The sequence below is a fragment of the Sciurus carolinensis genome, unplaced genomic scaffold (genome assembly GCF_902686445.1).
Source record: "Sciurus carolinensis unplaced genomic scaffold, mSciCar1.2, whole genome shotgun sequence".
NCBI lineage: Eukaryota > Metazoa > Chordata > Mammalia > Rodentia > Sciuridae > Sciurus > Sciurus carolinensis.
In genome coordinates, this window is record NW_025920150.1 from 979,222 (window position 1) to 994,990 (window position 15,769).

Consider the following 15,769-nt stretch of genomic DNA (forward strand, 5'->3'; position numbering starts at 1 on the left):
GGCCTGTCTGGGACATGGGTAGAATTGGGGATAAACTAAGTCAGGCCTGAACTTCACCATAAGTTTTGAAGGCTGCAGATAGGGGACAAAGAGGTCCCACTGGTCTGTGCTTAGTTTATGAACAAGTCATGTGACAGAAGGGAATGAAGTTTCTCAACTGCCTGTCATGGAGTCACTATGTGAGGATATACTGAGAGTTGATTCTTTTGAACTATTTGTGGGAAAAGTAGGTGTGACTCACTGGATAAAACACTTGAAAAATGAAGATCACAAGGCATTTTGTTGTTTGTGCCTCTGAACTCTCAGGAAATCCTCAGTCCCCTCCTCTTCATGTGGAATAGAAATTCCAGCTCCCAGCACATTTGGGCTCTGGGCAGATGTTCTGAAGTTCCCTTGTGTGCTGAGATGAAGAATGGCGAAGAATAAAGGCAAAATTCTCAACCTCAAAACCTATTATTTTAGAATGTTTTATTGTGTGACAGTAGAGTCCACTCAAAGTGACCAGGGTGGGATGGACTGCAGGGGAAGACTCCACAGAGGAGAGGCATTGTATGGAGCTCAGTCTTCTCAGCTCCAGATAAGTATGTTACTTACCTGGCCATAAGTCCCAGGAGGGGAGTATCAGTTTGTTCAGCATTACATCCCTGTGCCTCACATACCCTTGGTACACAGCAGGTGTTTATTGAGTATTCATCAGTGGTAGGAAGGTGTTGCTGGAGCCTCAGAGTTTTAGAGTTAGGAAAGTTTCAGTGGGGAACAAGCCAGCTGGCGGTGCTGACAGAGGCATCTCAGTTTCAGATCCTGGAACTGTGAAGGACCTTTGAAGATTCATTTAAGCCTCTCTCCTTCCCTCTCTGCATGGAAAAGTTGAGGAAATAGCCAGCAAGATGTAGAATCTTGTCAAGTGATGGCCAAGAGATTGCTGATGGGGAAGAGTCCTGGCCTGCAGTGCAATCCATGCACAGTGTATGTGAATTTACATGCTCTGTTTCAGTCCCCACCTTACATCTGAAGGGACAGAAATGTGCAGACAGGAGACTTGTATGAGGTCCCACATATTTGTTTCAGGGCCGTTTCTGTGCATCTGCCCTTGTGAGAGTCAGTGGTGGCAGCCGCATGGGGATGGTATGCGCCATGGATTTGAATGAGATATCAGAATCTCATTTAGCCCATTTCATTGCATCTACAGGACTGTAATTAAGGTATCTCAAAAGGGTCATCTTTCATCCTTGTATTCGAAGCTGATAGAGAAGGTGACAGAGCTTCTTGGAGTCCTTTATCAACTTTCGATAAAAAACACTCTATTGAGACCGTGGGCTTGCCAGGAAGGACACTGCGAGAAACTGTTCCTTCTGCTAGCTGGCGTGGCATGGCTGGCTCACTCTGAACCTTTCTCAGGAGGGCATAAAAGGGCAGGTGTGAGTTTTTGCCTCAGACTGAAGGGAAAAGTGTTTGGCCATTTCAAGGGCAAAATCAAGGGCATCATGGCAAGTGGTTCCAGTAGTGAACACATCTGGGGTTCCTGGGATGAACCTGGTCAGTATACAGCAGAAAGAGAAATGGAGCCTGGGCACTGTGTTTTAGCTCTACATCCTCTTTGATCTTGGCCTGAGGGGGCCACCCCAGGTAGGCTCTGTCTCTTTCTGACTGAAGAGTCATTGGTTACTGTACATTTTCAAACCTGTTTCCTTTTCTGTAAAATAAAGACACTCATGTTACTCACTGGCTGGGATTGTTACAATATGATATGGGGTGACAGGTGGGAGGAGCTGGACCTCCACATGCTGTCCCAAGGTTAAATGGGAGGCCCTATTAACTACCAAAGGAGTCATGGCTATTGCTTTTAAACAGTTTGATACTCTCTGACTCACAGGATCTAGCTGTTTGGAGAAATGGGTTACTGGACTTGGATGGGTCCCCACTTTTGGGGTTTAGACCCCTAAAGTTAAACCCAGTCTTTTGCATATGACTTTTCTTGTACCCATAAGATGACACAATTGTCTTTGGGTATACTTTCCTCTTGGACATTCCAGACTAAGTAGATAGTGCATTCCTACTGTTAAGGTCAGTCAAGGCTCCTCAGGTGTTACTTTTTAGAATCTTGAATTATATGTGAATTGGTTTTAATTCTTAGTAATTTGAATGAACACCCAGGAAGAAGGTCAACATTTTTACTTTTTCACATATAAATTTTTTGCTGTTTTTTACATACAATTTATAAAAACACATTTAAGAGACCCAAATATATTGTCTTTTATAGATCTTAAGCCAAGAATATTTGAATTTATGATTAGCAATGGATGTTTCAATATTTTAACTTACAAAATGGGCTGTGGACTGTGGGGCCAGGGTTGCAGCAAGTGGTGGGGCTGCCAGGCATGAAGGGGCCATGCCACTGGGCCTCAGGCTCTGACTTTGCTCTGCTCCCCAGTGTAACCCCAATCACCACAAGAATGGGGAACCTGGCTGCCATGGTGTGATGCTGTCTCCTGCAGAAGAGGTCGGTGCTGACCCTGGTCTTCAGGCTCTGACTAGTTTAAGTCCTCAGCAGCTCTTGAAGCAGGAAAAAAGGGCAGTGAGAGGTCAGAATCTCCTCCAGCCTCAAGACCAAGATCAATCCATTCCATGGAAAGTGCAATTTAACTTGGGCAATAGCAGCCAGCCAAGAATTCAGTGCCAGCACTCCTTTCAAGGGAAGCACCTCATCATGGATGACTGAGGGTATGTCTGTGAAAGGAAGAATCTACTGACCAATGACTGCTGTGATGTCAAGCATCCCCAGCACAAAGCAGTACTGCTGCAATAGCTGCCTGGTCAATGGCTGCTGCAGCACCTGCAGTACTGCATGTCCTGGGTCAGCAATCCAACAAGCAACTCCTCTTGGAGTCCTTCCTCAACAGGGCAGCTGTGGAACTCCAGAGCCTCTTTATGGCTGTGGAAGATCACTTCCAATTGTGCTTGGCTAAGTGCAGGACCTCTTCCCAGAATGTGCAGCATGAGAACCCCTACCAGGACCCTATAACCAAGTTCTGCTAGGGAGAGACCCCTCTCAATCACTTCCCCATGTGATGGCCCTCTGTAATCCAAGCACTGAGACACTGCCAGAGAATGCACTGCACAGAGTCAGACTTAAGTGTCCAGGCCAATCCAGTGCAAGGAGACAAGGTGGTGTGGTGATACTCTGACTGTGACCACTCCCTGTGCTGTCCACTGGCTTTACCACCTGGGCTACATCTGGTATAGCTCTTCTATAAAGCAGACTGGAACCTCTGGCTGGGCCAGAGGAAAGAACTGCAAGCTGAGCTGGGAGTGGTGTTGGTCTTCCTGGGAGACTCAGCATTAGCACCCACACAGCGATCTGGAACTTGTGTTTATCAGACACCAGGTGTTCACTTCTATATTGATCTGAGTTCTTCCCTGTAAAATTATTTCTTAGATTCCTTTGGAATAGTAGGAAACACATGATGTTGTATGTAGAAAAATGCCTTACCATTATAGTTGAATATATTCAAGAAAATTTTAAAAACATATTTTAACATACAAATGATTCAGCTGTTTTACCTCTCTCATATAGTTTTCATATTTTAAATTATATGATTAGTTTTACAAATATTTATCTTAATTACATTTAATGTATAGTTGGTTGTATATTACCCATGAAAATCAAGGTGTCAGTCATTTTCACTTGCTTCTTTGAGAAAAAGAAAACACTAAGAAAGAAAACACTAAGAGTCATCATGCCTAAAATACAGAAAACAATAGACATTGCATTCCTCAAACATCCAACAAAGATAAATACAGCTTTGGCTGGACAGTCACCCAGGCAAAAATCTGTGCTAACAATTCTGAAAACACCTTTATTTTTAGTACAAGCAGAGATTGAGAAGAAAGGAAGTCACTAAAATCTGTAGGTGATCCCTATCATTGCAAGTGGAGGACTATTTTAAAATTGTTTATAAGAAATGTTTTAAAGTAGGCAAGTCAATCACCTGCTATGCCAAACAAGACTCACAGCTCCTTTGATGTGATAACAATCTGGATTTCTGGACCCCTATGGGCATTTGCACCCTGTCACTTCATGGAAGACATATTTTTCAGTAAGAACAAGAGGGACCAGGTCTTCCCAAGTGGGGACAATCAGGCTATTCACCTTACCAGTGTGGCCATAGAAGTCTTACTTGCATATTTTTGTAATCTTTCTGTATCTTGACTGAGGGCCATAAAAACCTGCACATAAGGGACTTCTGTCTGTTTTCTTTGTCTTTTGCAGTAGAGATCTAGTTGTTAATGGTGTTAAAACTAGGAGCTCATCCTTCTTGATTATCAAGCACATATGGAGGCCAAGCAGTGTTGCAGAAGTATATTTTTCTATACCTAGTTTGAATTTTTTCCAATTATACAATAGATAACCTAGAAGGAACCCTTTTGGACTACTGTCAGTGTTTCCTATATCTAAGACTTCTGTAAATTTGATGTCCCACAGTGAGTGGTCCTAGGGAGGGGTCAATCCCTGGAACAAATGTCCACATAAATAGAGTGGTAACATTCATTCTATGGGCTCTGATAATGGACATGTCACAGGAGGGCAAGAGCAGCCTGCGATACCAGAGGTTGGACTCCAGAGGGAGATATTTCATCATCCCTCTCCAAGTCCCTCCTCCCTGCAAAACATAAGCTGACCTAGTAACCTAGGCAGCCATCTGGCTCTGCCACAGTTAGGTCTCCAGAGGTCCCTGCAGGCAGATGACAGGGCTGCAGAGGCTGCCAGGCCTGAGTCTGGAACATACAAGGCCTCTCTTCACCTGTCCTGGCCTTCCCTGGGCAACATCAGGTTTCCTGTGCAATAGTGGCCTTTGCAATAGCTTCCAGTTTTTTTCTGTTACTAAGAGTGGGGTAAGTCTGGAGAGGACATGCTCACAACCAATGTTGATAGAGATGATGAAGGCTGAGAAAGGCCCTGTGAACAACTACCTCACCCAAATTCATGAGAAAACTGTACTCTTCATCACTGCTGGTTTGCCTACCTCCAGGAACTCATTCTCTGAGATTGGACCAGAAGGCCCAATCTTTGTGGCTCCAGTTTTCCTAGGACAAAGCAGAAAAGAAACAATGAGATAAATTTGGGCCCATCCTATGAAACCAGATTATACATTTTAGGCCTCTTCAAATCCTTTTTAGAAAGGGCTAGGAAAAGAAGGAAAAAATGAACAAAGGAACTAAATAAGTAGCTTAACTCTTTCTGAGAAAAGTTACCTAACACCAACTGTCAGTGAGCCAACACTGGAACGTCTGCCACCCTCATGAGAAGGTTGTGAGACGTCCTTGTGAAGCAGGACACAGGTGGAACTGTTGGACCAAGTGACGTGCACTTGGGAGCCGCATTCCTTAGAGAGGTGTTAAGAAGACATTAATGCTCAGTATTTTTCATCTCCATGAGGACTGATATTGTGCATAGAAAACCCAATCTTGACTTGGAATTAGGAATTGCATATGAAACCACAGTGTAGTCCCTACTCTGAAAACACAGTGTCCTGCTCAGAGAGGAGAATCCAGGCAGCGTTGTGAGAGCCATACCTATTTTTCTAGGCTTCCTTTGGACCTCCACAGGCCCCAGTCCACTCTATAATCTCTTCACCTCCTGTGCTTGTCCTGAGAGTGAGTGCCTACTTTGTGCAAGGCTCAGTGCTAAGCTCAGAGGAGCAACATGAGCATGGTCCTGGAAACTCTGCCTCTGCACTCTAGCAATGCCTCAGCTTCGTTGCTGGGTCAGGGGATGCTGAATCTGCCCTGTTGGAAACACACTTCTGCCTTCTGGTGGCAGACTTGCTACCACTTCAGAGGTGATTCTCAAACTTGCCTGCTCCAGGCTGTACACACCCTATCTCTGCTGTTACCTCTTTTAACAGGGCCATTTTTGCAGTCTTTCACCACTCATTGCTTTTTTAGACCCTGTTCTTGAGATTCCTAATGCCTCTTTGACCCCATCTAGAAAAACTTTGCACCCCATCCTTATTGTCTAAGATCCAATCACATGACTCATTGTCTTGCTGGATATATCATGGGCTCCATGTGGGTATATTTGTCTTGAACCACCTTTGAGTGTCCACTTTGTGTGTGCCAGGGACAGTGTTGTATAGCCAGTGCACAGCAACTGTCAGTTGAGTGAGCAGGTGAGTGGTCACAGTCAGCCTCTGGAGGAAGTGCTTCTTTCAGTGGTCAGTTACGCTGTTCTGTGTCCCACAGAAGAGGCTCCTTACTCAAATGGCTGTTACCTCAGGATGGTTTTGCATCCATGTCTGTTTCTCCCACTGCATAGTGAGCTCTGCAAATACCAGCACAGGACCTGGCAGGAAACAGGCTTAGTGTGTCTGTGGAATCTGTCATGCTATCTGTTCCTCTGTACTTCAGCACCTGTCAGGTCATTTGGCACACAGCAGGCAGGCAGCAGACACTAAAGTGAGTTGATTAGATACTTTCCATGCCTGTAGTCACTACACAAACACACACACACACGACCATCAATTGAGCATCTCACAGTGACAGGCTTTAGAAATATCACTCATGTTTTCTCTCATACTGCCCTCAAAAGGACAGAAGCCAGATCTTTCTTGATGATCTTTGGCCAACCTTTGCTTAGGTGACTCTGCCTTACAAAGTATATAAAAATTTGTATATTTTTTTGAAAAGATGACAGAGAGTTCTCATTACAGAATTCCAACAGTAGTTGTTCTAATTTTAGTTAATTATAAATATTAATTTCCATGACAAGAACTGTGTATTTTAAAGTACTTTTATGCTCAGATTATCAGCTGAAGAATGTTTGATCAGTGTCATATTGAAGGGATGAGTGATAATTTTGAACTGGCAATAAGTTTTGTAGGTTGTTTACTTGATCAACAAATCCTACTGAGTAGGTATTTGAGCTAAGCATGATTTTTCAGACTCTGGGAAGAAACCAAAATATCCAGATCTACTAAACAAACACTTATTGAACACTTACAAAGGCAGGCACTGTGCTAGTAGAAAAATAAAGCCTGGTGACAGGGAAAGACCCCAGTGCCATAGGTGCTCTCAGAGACCTTGGTGGGCAGAGGACACATTTTTGGTTATGAACTGTGTGTCTGAGTGTTCTCAAAGTGACCTGGACAGAGTGGAGAGGGCACAGGGAGGGAGGGGCAGAGCCTTTTACAGATGAACAACAGCACTCTGTATTAGTTACCTATTGCTATGTGTCAACTTACCTCCCAACCCAGCTGCTTAGAACAAGGTTTCAGTCAACTGGCTCCGAAGCAGAAAAATCATCACAGTAAAGCATGTTAGAGGACAGCTGCTGAGTTCATGGCTGCCAGGAAGCAGAAAGAGACAGGAAGGAGCAGAGGACAAGAAATACCTTCTAGGACTCACCCCCAGCGAGTCCCACCAACTACCAATAATTTTTTCAGCTGAGGATGGATTAATCCATTGATGAGAGGGGAGCCTTCATGATTCAATCTCTTTCCAAAAGTCTCACCTCTGAACATTGCTGCACTGGGGACAAGCCTTCAACACAAAAGACTTTGGGGACATTCCAGATACAAACCACAACATGTTCTCTCACACGGGTTCTGAGGGTCAGCAATAGGGGTGGAGTAGCTGGCTGATTCTGCCACAATGTTTCTCATGAGGCTGCAGTCAACTGAGCCCTCCCTTGAGTGTTGTGGGCAGGTCTCCACTGCCCACTGGCCTCTCCAAAGGGCTGACTGAATGCCCTGAAGACATTGTAACTGGTTAAACACAGAGCTAATGACCCAATCGCAGAACGAAGAGTGGGTCACAGTGTCCTTCATAACCTGATCTGGAAAGTGACATTGTCACTTCTACCATACACTTTATATTGTATTGGTCACACTGACCACCTTGTTAAAGTGAAGGTGGAGATTACACAAAGGTGACATAGATACCAGGAGATGGGAATCATTGAATCATGTGGCCTTCTGGCTATCACACCCTCTGACTGAGGAGAGAAGAAAATGAAGAAAGGTCCAGCATGTGGGATATAGTCACTGCTCCTGTGACAGTAAGAACTGGGCATATCCCTGGGCAGTGCTTATATACATGACTGTAAGATCCTCACCAAGTGGATAACTAATAATTAAGATGAATTACTGACATTTAATGCCTATTTACTTATTTATTTTGCTTGAAGAAAAATTTATAACTTTTGTTATCCTTCCAACTTCAAAAAAGTTTTAACAAAACTTTTTAAAACATTTTGAAAAAGTTTTATTCCAAGGGAAAAAAGAGAAACAATCAAGAATACTATTCTTACCCATTATCTCATTCCTGTTTGGTAATGGAATGAATTGGGGTGGAAAGGAACATTGATATAAGTGAATTTTGAAATGCATAAAAAAGCAAAAGGTTACATTGTTTTTGCCCAGTTTGGCTAAAAAGTAAATGCATATGACATTAAATAGATTCTGCACAACCCACGTGGTTATGGAATATTTTCCCTTAACATTTGATTACATATGATTTATGGGACTAAAAGATATTTTGTTCTCAGTGTAAGGATTTTTACCCCTAGGTCAGTCTAGCTTTTCACTGTATAGATCTGCAAAATTATTTGTGAGAACTAAATAAACTTCTCTATGTTATTGTACTGTTTAATAGTCTGATACAATTGTGTGACACTCACAGGGTGTTTCCCCCTTTATTCGGTTAACATTATAGGCCATAAACATTGTAAAGGCATCATCTCACTATGTAATCCAATATTGACTGCTTGCACTCCTCCTTGTGCTTCTTGGTGTTGTGCTGAATTTCTTGAAATACTATAACCTACTCTTAATTACTTGTGCTGATAAGGGGGTAATGTTAACACAGGTAAGTTACATCTTGGATAAATGAACACCACAGAGTAAAGATGTGTCTTGCAGTGGCCCACTGGAAGCCTTCCCAGCTCTATCCACAGCTAGTAAAATATTTAAAGCAGAAATGTCTGGAATAGAAAATATGAGCTAACTGCCTGTTGCAGTCCTTTATCTGCCCATACTCCTTGAACATTGAAGGCTCACCCATATATCCTAAGGTCTCTTCCCTAACGTGTTAGAAAACCAATCCTGGGAGAGATGCAGGTATATTCACTGAGTCTGTGACTCACATTTGAGAATTGGCTTCTGTTGAAGAAGTGGCCAAAATATGGATAAAAATGTCTAATATTAGAGGCCTGAAAAATTTGAATTCATAATCCTCATATTTCATTTTTGTCACATACACTTAATAGGCATTGTATCTAAATACATTAGCTTTTTCTATATAAATCTTCTATTAAGTTAGTAATAGAAGTTCTTAGCGAAATATTTAGTCCTGGTTTTGTTATGGGCCAGGCTATATGGACAATGACCAAACAGATTCTATTTTACCCTAAGACTCCATGTCATGTAGGAAATGCTTCTCCCATGAGAAAATTTCACCTCTGTACCCCAACAGTTGCCTAGCATAGCATGTTTGGCAACACAAAATGGCAATTCTTTTTTTGGGGGGGGTATCGGTACTGGGGATTGAACCCAGGGCCTTGTGCTTCCAAGGCAAACACTCTACCAACTGAGCTATATCCCCAGGCCACAAAATGGCAATTCTTATACAATGTAATAATGTTCTCCCTCTGGGGTTCCATTTTTCTTGGGCAGTGTACCCTAACATTAGTTTAAATGCTGGTAACCATTTTCTGATTTTCATAGCAGCAATTACTTATGATTAAAGTTCTGACATGCTTTAGTTATGGTATTAGAGGTGTACTCTAACCCTTGGAGGGGGTCAAAATGTGCAGACTCGCAGCCTGCCCCTCTGCCCCACCAGCTGGTGTTTTTGCTTTTAAACTTCTCTGCACTCCTGAAAAGTGAGTGTACTGTACATAAAGCATTCTTGTTAACCTAACTAGTGACTTATATTATTATATTTAATTCTTAAACCTTCAACATGTGACCTTTAAATTGAGCATATTTTCAAATCATTACTTACCTTGTAAATAGTCACTTGAATTATGGCTATAATCCTTTTATAATAATCTGCATAAAAAAGATGAAGCTTACATTTTTATTACTTTGGACTCTTAAAAAATCTGCAAATACTATTAAGAGTTTATTTTGAGGGTTGGGGAAGTAACTCAGTGTTAGAATGCTTGCCAAGCATGTACAAGGCCTTGGGTTTAATCCTCAGCACCATCAAAAGAAAAAAAACTGTATTGTGTTTTAGAGTCATTTAATGTTCTTAAAATAATGATCATTTTGACTTTGATTTTCATGTAGAAAAGGTTAACACTGGAACTGTTTATAGTAAAAGATTTTATCATGTATCTATCTAAGCAGTGCCCCCATGGTCAGTGAAACATATTTTACAACTTGCAGAGACTTTATTTTTGTTTTGTTTTGTTTTTCTTTTTTTTAATTTATTTTTTATTGTAAACAAATGGGATACATGTTGTTTCTCTGTTTGTACATGGCGTAAAGGCATACCATTTGTGTAATCATAAATTTACATAGGGTAATGTTGTTTGATTCATTCTGTTATTTTTTCCCTTCACCCCTCACCCCTCCCACCCCTCTTTTCCCTCTATACAGTCCTTCCTTCCTCCATTCTTGCCCCCCTCCCTAACCCTAAATCTAACCCTAACACTAACCCCTCCCACCCCCCATTATGTGTCATCATCCATTTATTAGCGAGATCATTCCTCCTTTGGTTTTTTGAGATTGACTTATCTCACTTAGCATGATATTCTCCAATTTCATCCATTTGCCTGCAAATGCCATAATTTTATCATTCTTTATGACTGAGTAATATTGAGACTTTCTATATTATAACCATGGAGTAAATATACTCCATGATTACTGTTAATACCTCTGTGTTATGTGATATGGTACTGTATATGGAATTACCAACATTTTAAAATTTCAAAGAAACATTGAAAATCTATTGCTCTGAATGAAAGTCTGTCACTCCAAATGGAAATGTGCTCAAATTTGACCAGTTCAGTTTAAGACATGGAACAGCAACTTGAAGAAGGAAAAATGAAGATAGTTTACAATTAATGGGTTAAACTTTGTTATTGTAATCTTATGGTTAGTCTTATTTCTAAATGAAAAATTATATGTATTTGATACCATGTCTGATTATTACTTTGTTAAAAGCAAAAGTAGTCATGTGATGTGCTAAATATAAATTGTTTTTAAATGTTTAAATCATGCCAAAATATTATGTATGTGTCATCCAGGGTTTATTGTTAATCTTTTACTGAGTACATGGACTGGGATAAAGGGCTTGTACTGTGCACTTTTTATTAATGAATAAATAGTAAATGTTAGTCATGCACACACACACATACACACACACACACACACACAAACACACATGGCATAGAACATTTCCATTGGAGAGAAAATTTAGCTGCAAAGGGACCTTACCCACTTTGTAAAATGGCCCCACTATATCTGGCTGCAGCAGCAAACAGGTATTCTCTATAAGCAGCTGAAAGTGCTTCACAATTAACTAGTTCATCCAGGCCTTTTACCCAAATAGTCACCCAGTTGCTTAAGCTTGCCAACAAATACAGACCAGAGATGAGCAGAAGAAGCAGGGGCTGTTGGCTTGGGCTGAGAAGAAGGCTGCTGGCAAAGGGGATGTCCCCATGAAGAGACTGTCCTTCGAGCAGAGGTCAATACTGTCACCACTTTGGTGGAGAACAAGAAGTCTCAGCTGGTGGTGACTGAACATGACATGGATCCAATCAAGCTGGTTGTCTTCCTTCCTGCCTTCTGTCACAAGATGGGAGTCCCTTTACTGCATCATCAAGGGGAAGACCAGGCTGGGATGTATGGTTCACTGGAAGACATACATCACTGTTGCCTTCACACAGGGTAACTCCGAATACAAAGGAGCTCTGGCTAAGCTGGTGGAAGCTATCATAACCAACTCCAATGACAGATGTGATGAGAGCCTTCACCACTGGAAAGGCAACATCCTGGGTCCAAAATCCATGGTTCACATTGCCAAGTTGGAAAAGGCAAAGGCTAAAAAACTCACATGTATGCTGTTGGGTTTCTGTATATAAAATGAACAAATTGTCCTTCATCCAGTGGGTAGAAGAAGCTGAGATATTTCCTAATAACTGAAGTTTAAATTATGAAAGTTATGCATCATTTGAGTTAGTCATGTGTTGTATCCTATTGGATGACACACTTGGTGAATATAAATTAACAAATAACTGAATTTAACATTTTTCTTTCAAGTGTGCTTTGATTGTGGTGGGGAATAATAACCTATGGGGTGTTTCTTTCCATTAAGTGCTCAGACTCATGCTGGTCACTTGGTATTTGCTTGGTTTCATCTGTAAATGAATCTTCTTTCACTGGGTAAGGGAGAATCCACTATTACACAGGGTCCTTCTCCTTTGTGTTGGCTTTGCATCACATCAAATGATCAGATAATTGCAAATTGTGGAGACTGAAATATTAGTCTTCTAAGTAAATAGGGAAGATGAGTTATTTCTTGTCAGATACTATCTACAGTAAGAGAGCTCATCAGAGATGAGAGGCAGTGACGTTGAAGACAGAGTCAGAGTGGAGGTTGTAAGGTGGTGTTTCCTTCCCTTCAGCATCTTCTTATCAGCACAAAGTACACAGTCACAGGAGAAAGTGATTCAGGTATTATGGGTCCCTCCTTCACCCCATGCAAGGTGGAGAATTCATGTAAATGGTAGGGAAAATATGTTCATTAGCTGTTCATTGTGGTGACCAAAATACCTCACAAGAACACCTTAGAGGAGGAAAAGTTTATTTTGGCTCAAGGTTTCAGAGATTTTAGTCCCTGGTCAGTTGACTCCATGGCTCTGGGCCCAAGGTGAGGTGGCACATTATGGGAGAAGGGTGTAGCAGAGAAAAGTACCTTAACTCATGGCAGCCAGAAAGCAGAGTGACACAAAATACTAACTCTAAAAGCATCCACCAGTGACCTAATTTCTCCAGCCACACCCTACCCTGTCTACAGTTACCACCCAGTAAAGAAATCTTTTTGAACTATTTATCTATCAAAAGGATTAATCCACAGGTGATGTTATACCTCTTATAATCTAATCATTTCCCCTCTGAACACTTCTGCCTTGCATCACATGAGTTTTTTGGGGACACCTCATATCCAAATCCTAACAGAAGCCTTTCTTGTATCAGAGTGTCACTTCCCACATAATCATCCAGCTCTGGTTCCCAAGGACAGTACTATCGCAAAGCCCCAGTAAAAGATATGTTTGATCTTTAGTGGCAATTGCAAATGTTTATAAAGTAAAGGTCTGTTTACCTGGGACTTGGTCTCTGCTAGTGCCTCTGGCCAGTAAGCCATCTTCCACTTCTCACACCATGGCAGTAGCCTCTTAGGGCCTTTGTCTGCACCAAAGAAAGATTCCCCTTCTGACCAGACAGCCCATGGTGGGAGGTGGAAAGGGCCTTTCTAGGAAGTAAAATTCAAATAATAAATAATTAAAGGATCCCCAGGCAGGCTCAGGACTTGGAAGCAAGCAAGGTCTACATGTCACCTGCCACAGCCCTCACCAGGTCCCCTCTGCAGGGTCCACTGTGTACCCATGGCTCAAACCTCTAGTGTTGCTGCCTCCTCAACCCAGCTCACCTATTTCACTGCCACTTGTTTTTCCAGGGAAGGAAAACTATTTGATATTTAGGAGTTCTATATATTTTCTGGATATTAATCCCTTGATCACATATATGATTTGCAAATATTTTCTCTGTTCTTTGTGTTGCCTTTTGACTTTGTTGACACATTTTGTTTTGTTTTGGTGCCAGGGATTCAACCCAGGGACACTTGATTAACTATGGTTTTAACCAGCAAACTAGGGGAAGGCAGGTTAGGAGAGTACAGAAAGGGTCAGCTGCTTTGGGAGTTGATCACGTCCAAAGTGGACCTAATTGGACTGGCCCCTGGCCCACCAGCTTCAAGGTCTAGAACTTCACCTGCATTGCTGGGAGGCCCATGAGAGAGTCAGCTGAAGAAGTGACATGACCAGCCTAACTCACAGCAAAGTGAAACCCACTGGCCAGTACATGACACACATCTGCATGCACAGAGCTCCCGAAAACCTCTTTTAGAGACTCACCCTTAACAAAGGTAGCCAAGGACCCCCAGACACTTGAGGAAGTCTGCCTTAACCTGAAAGACAGAAACCAGACAAATAAATTTAGGGACTCAGAAAAGACAGAGACTAAAATACAAATTTTTAAAAATCATATCTTTGGTGTTTCATGAGACAAGAACACTCTACATTTATCTTTCACTAATAGATATTAAAACTGAGAACAAAAATTAAAAAGTTGAATGGAAGAGTCAGACAATAAAGTGATGATATCCCAAAATGTACAACAATGATAAAAGATGTAGAAGAAAAATAATAAGAAAATTCAATGATTATTCCAGAGTGTCCAATAAGAAAATAATACACATTTAAGAAATTTAGAGTAGAGAAAATATAGGGGAGAAAATGATCAGAAAATTCAAGATTTAACAAGACTAAAAGTTTCCAATTGGAAAGGACTCATTCAGTGTTCAATCCAATAACTGAAAAAAGGCTCTGGGAAGGCACATGAGCATGAACTTTCAGAAAACAAAGAAAGAACCAGCATTGGTTTTGTTTTTGAGTGCTGGGAATAAATCCAGGGACTGCATATCAGTAAATATGCCACCACTGAGCTGCACCACAAATGCAAGAATAGATTTTTAAATCCCCCAAATAAATAATAGGTAACAAAAAGGATTTTAAAAAATTAGAATAGCAACAACAGATGTTACAAAAACAATGGCACAATCCTTTAAAATTGAGATGCAAAATAATCTCCAAAGTAAATGCTATCATTTTTTCTAAGCAATATATTCCCTCCAACTTCTAATGTTTCCTTCATCCCCAAGGTGATAATGTTAGGAGGTGAGGACTTTGGAAGATGGTTAGGTCATGAGGGTGCAACTTTCTTATAACCCTGGTTCTTTGCACAAGATGCATGATTCACTACTGTTTGTCATAATCCTTAACAACATCCAGCTTTTAAAATATTTACAAATGTAGGAATGCCAGGCTAGCTGAGGCACAGGTAAGGTCTGTGGAGTCAAGACCCCCACACTCCGGGAGTTGGGTAGAAGCAGGTTTGTAGTGAGCAGCCTGCAAACTCGTTTATTGAAGGAACAGGTATACATTTTATAAGTTTCTTGCCCAATCACAATGTGCCACGGGGGATTAGACCACCAGGCTTCTACTCAGGTTCCCTTGGTAACCCTAGGTCAACTTGGGGCAGTTGTTTACATTCCTAGGTGGTCTGAGCGGAATGCTCCTCTCTGCAGGTTTACACACTTGAGACATTAACTGCTGTGAGCAAAGAACTAGGATTTCTCCCAACACTAATCTAATCTGGTCTTTGTTGGTTGTGATTCATCCTCCAGTTCCAGCTTCTTCCTCAACCTTATTTCTCAGCATTCTACAAAATATTCTCCACTCCAGGCATGAAGATTATTTCCCCTACATACACCAAGCTTTCTAGACTACTTACCTCCAAGAAGAAAGGAAGGAAGGAAGACAAGCAAATGCCCCTTTTATCAATTTTTTGAAATTTTATCAACTTGCTGAATTTTTTTTGTTTTATTTTCAAAGGTAGTTTTTTCCCAGCTTTTATTCTTTTAACATTTAACAAAAGAAGATTTCCCAAAGTTTAAAAAATCTTTGAAAACCATAGTTTCCTCT

At 41.3% G+C, this 15,769-nt stretch overlaps 1 non-coding gene and 1 pseudogene across 1 annotated transcript; one reads left to right on the forward strand and one right to left on the reverse strand.

Moving 5' to 3' along the window:
- The first annotated feature begins 2,453 nt into the window (after positions 1–2,453).
- On the forward strand, positions 2,454–3,069 carry LOC124974480 (SREBP regulating gene protein-like; annotated as a pseudogene).
- A 6,452-nt stretch (positions 3,070–9,521) lies between these two features.
- Trnap-ugg (transfer RNA proline (anticodon UGG)) lies at positions 9,522–9,600 on the reverse strand. The gene has a single exon. It is a non-coding gene; the product is annotated as a tRNA-Pro (tRNA).
- Positions 9,601–15,769: the final 6,169 nt, after the last annotated feature.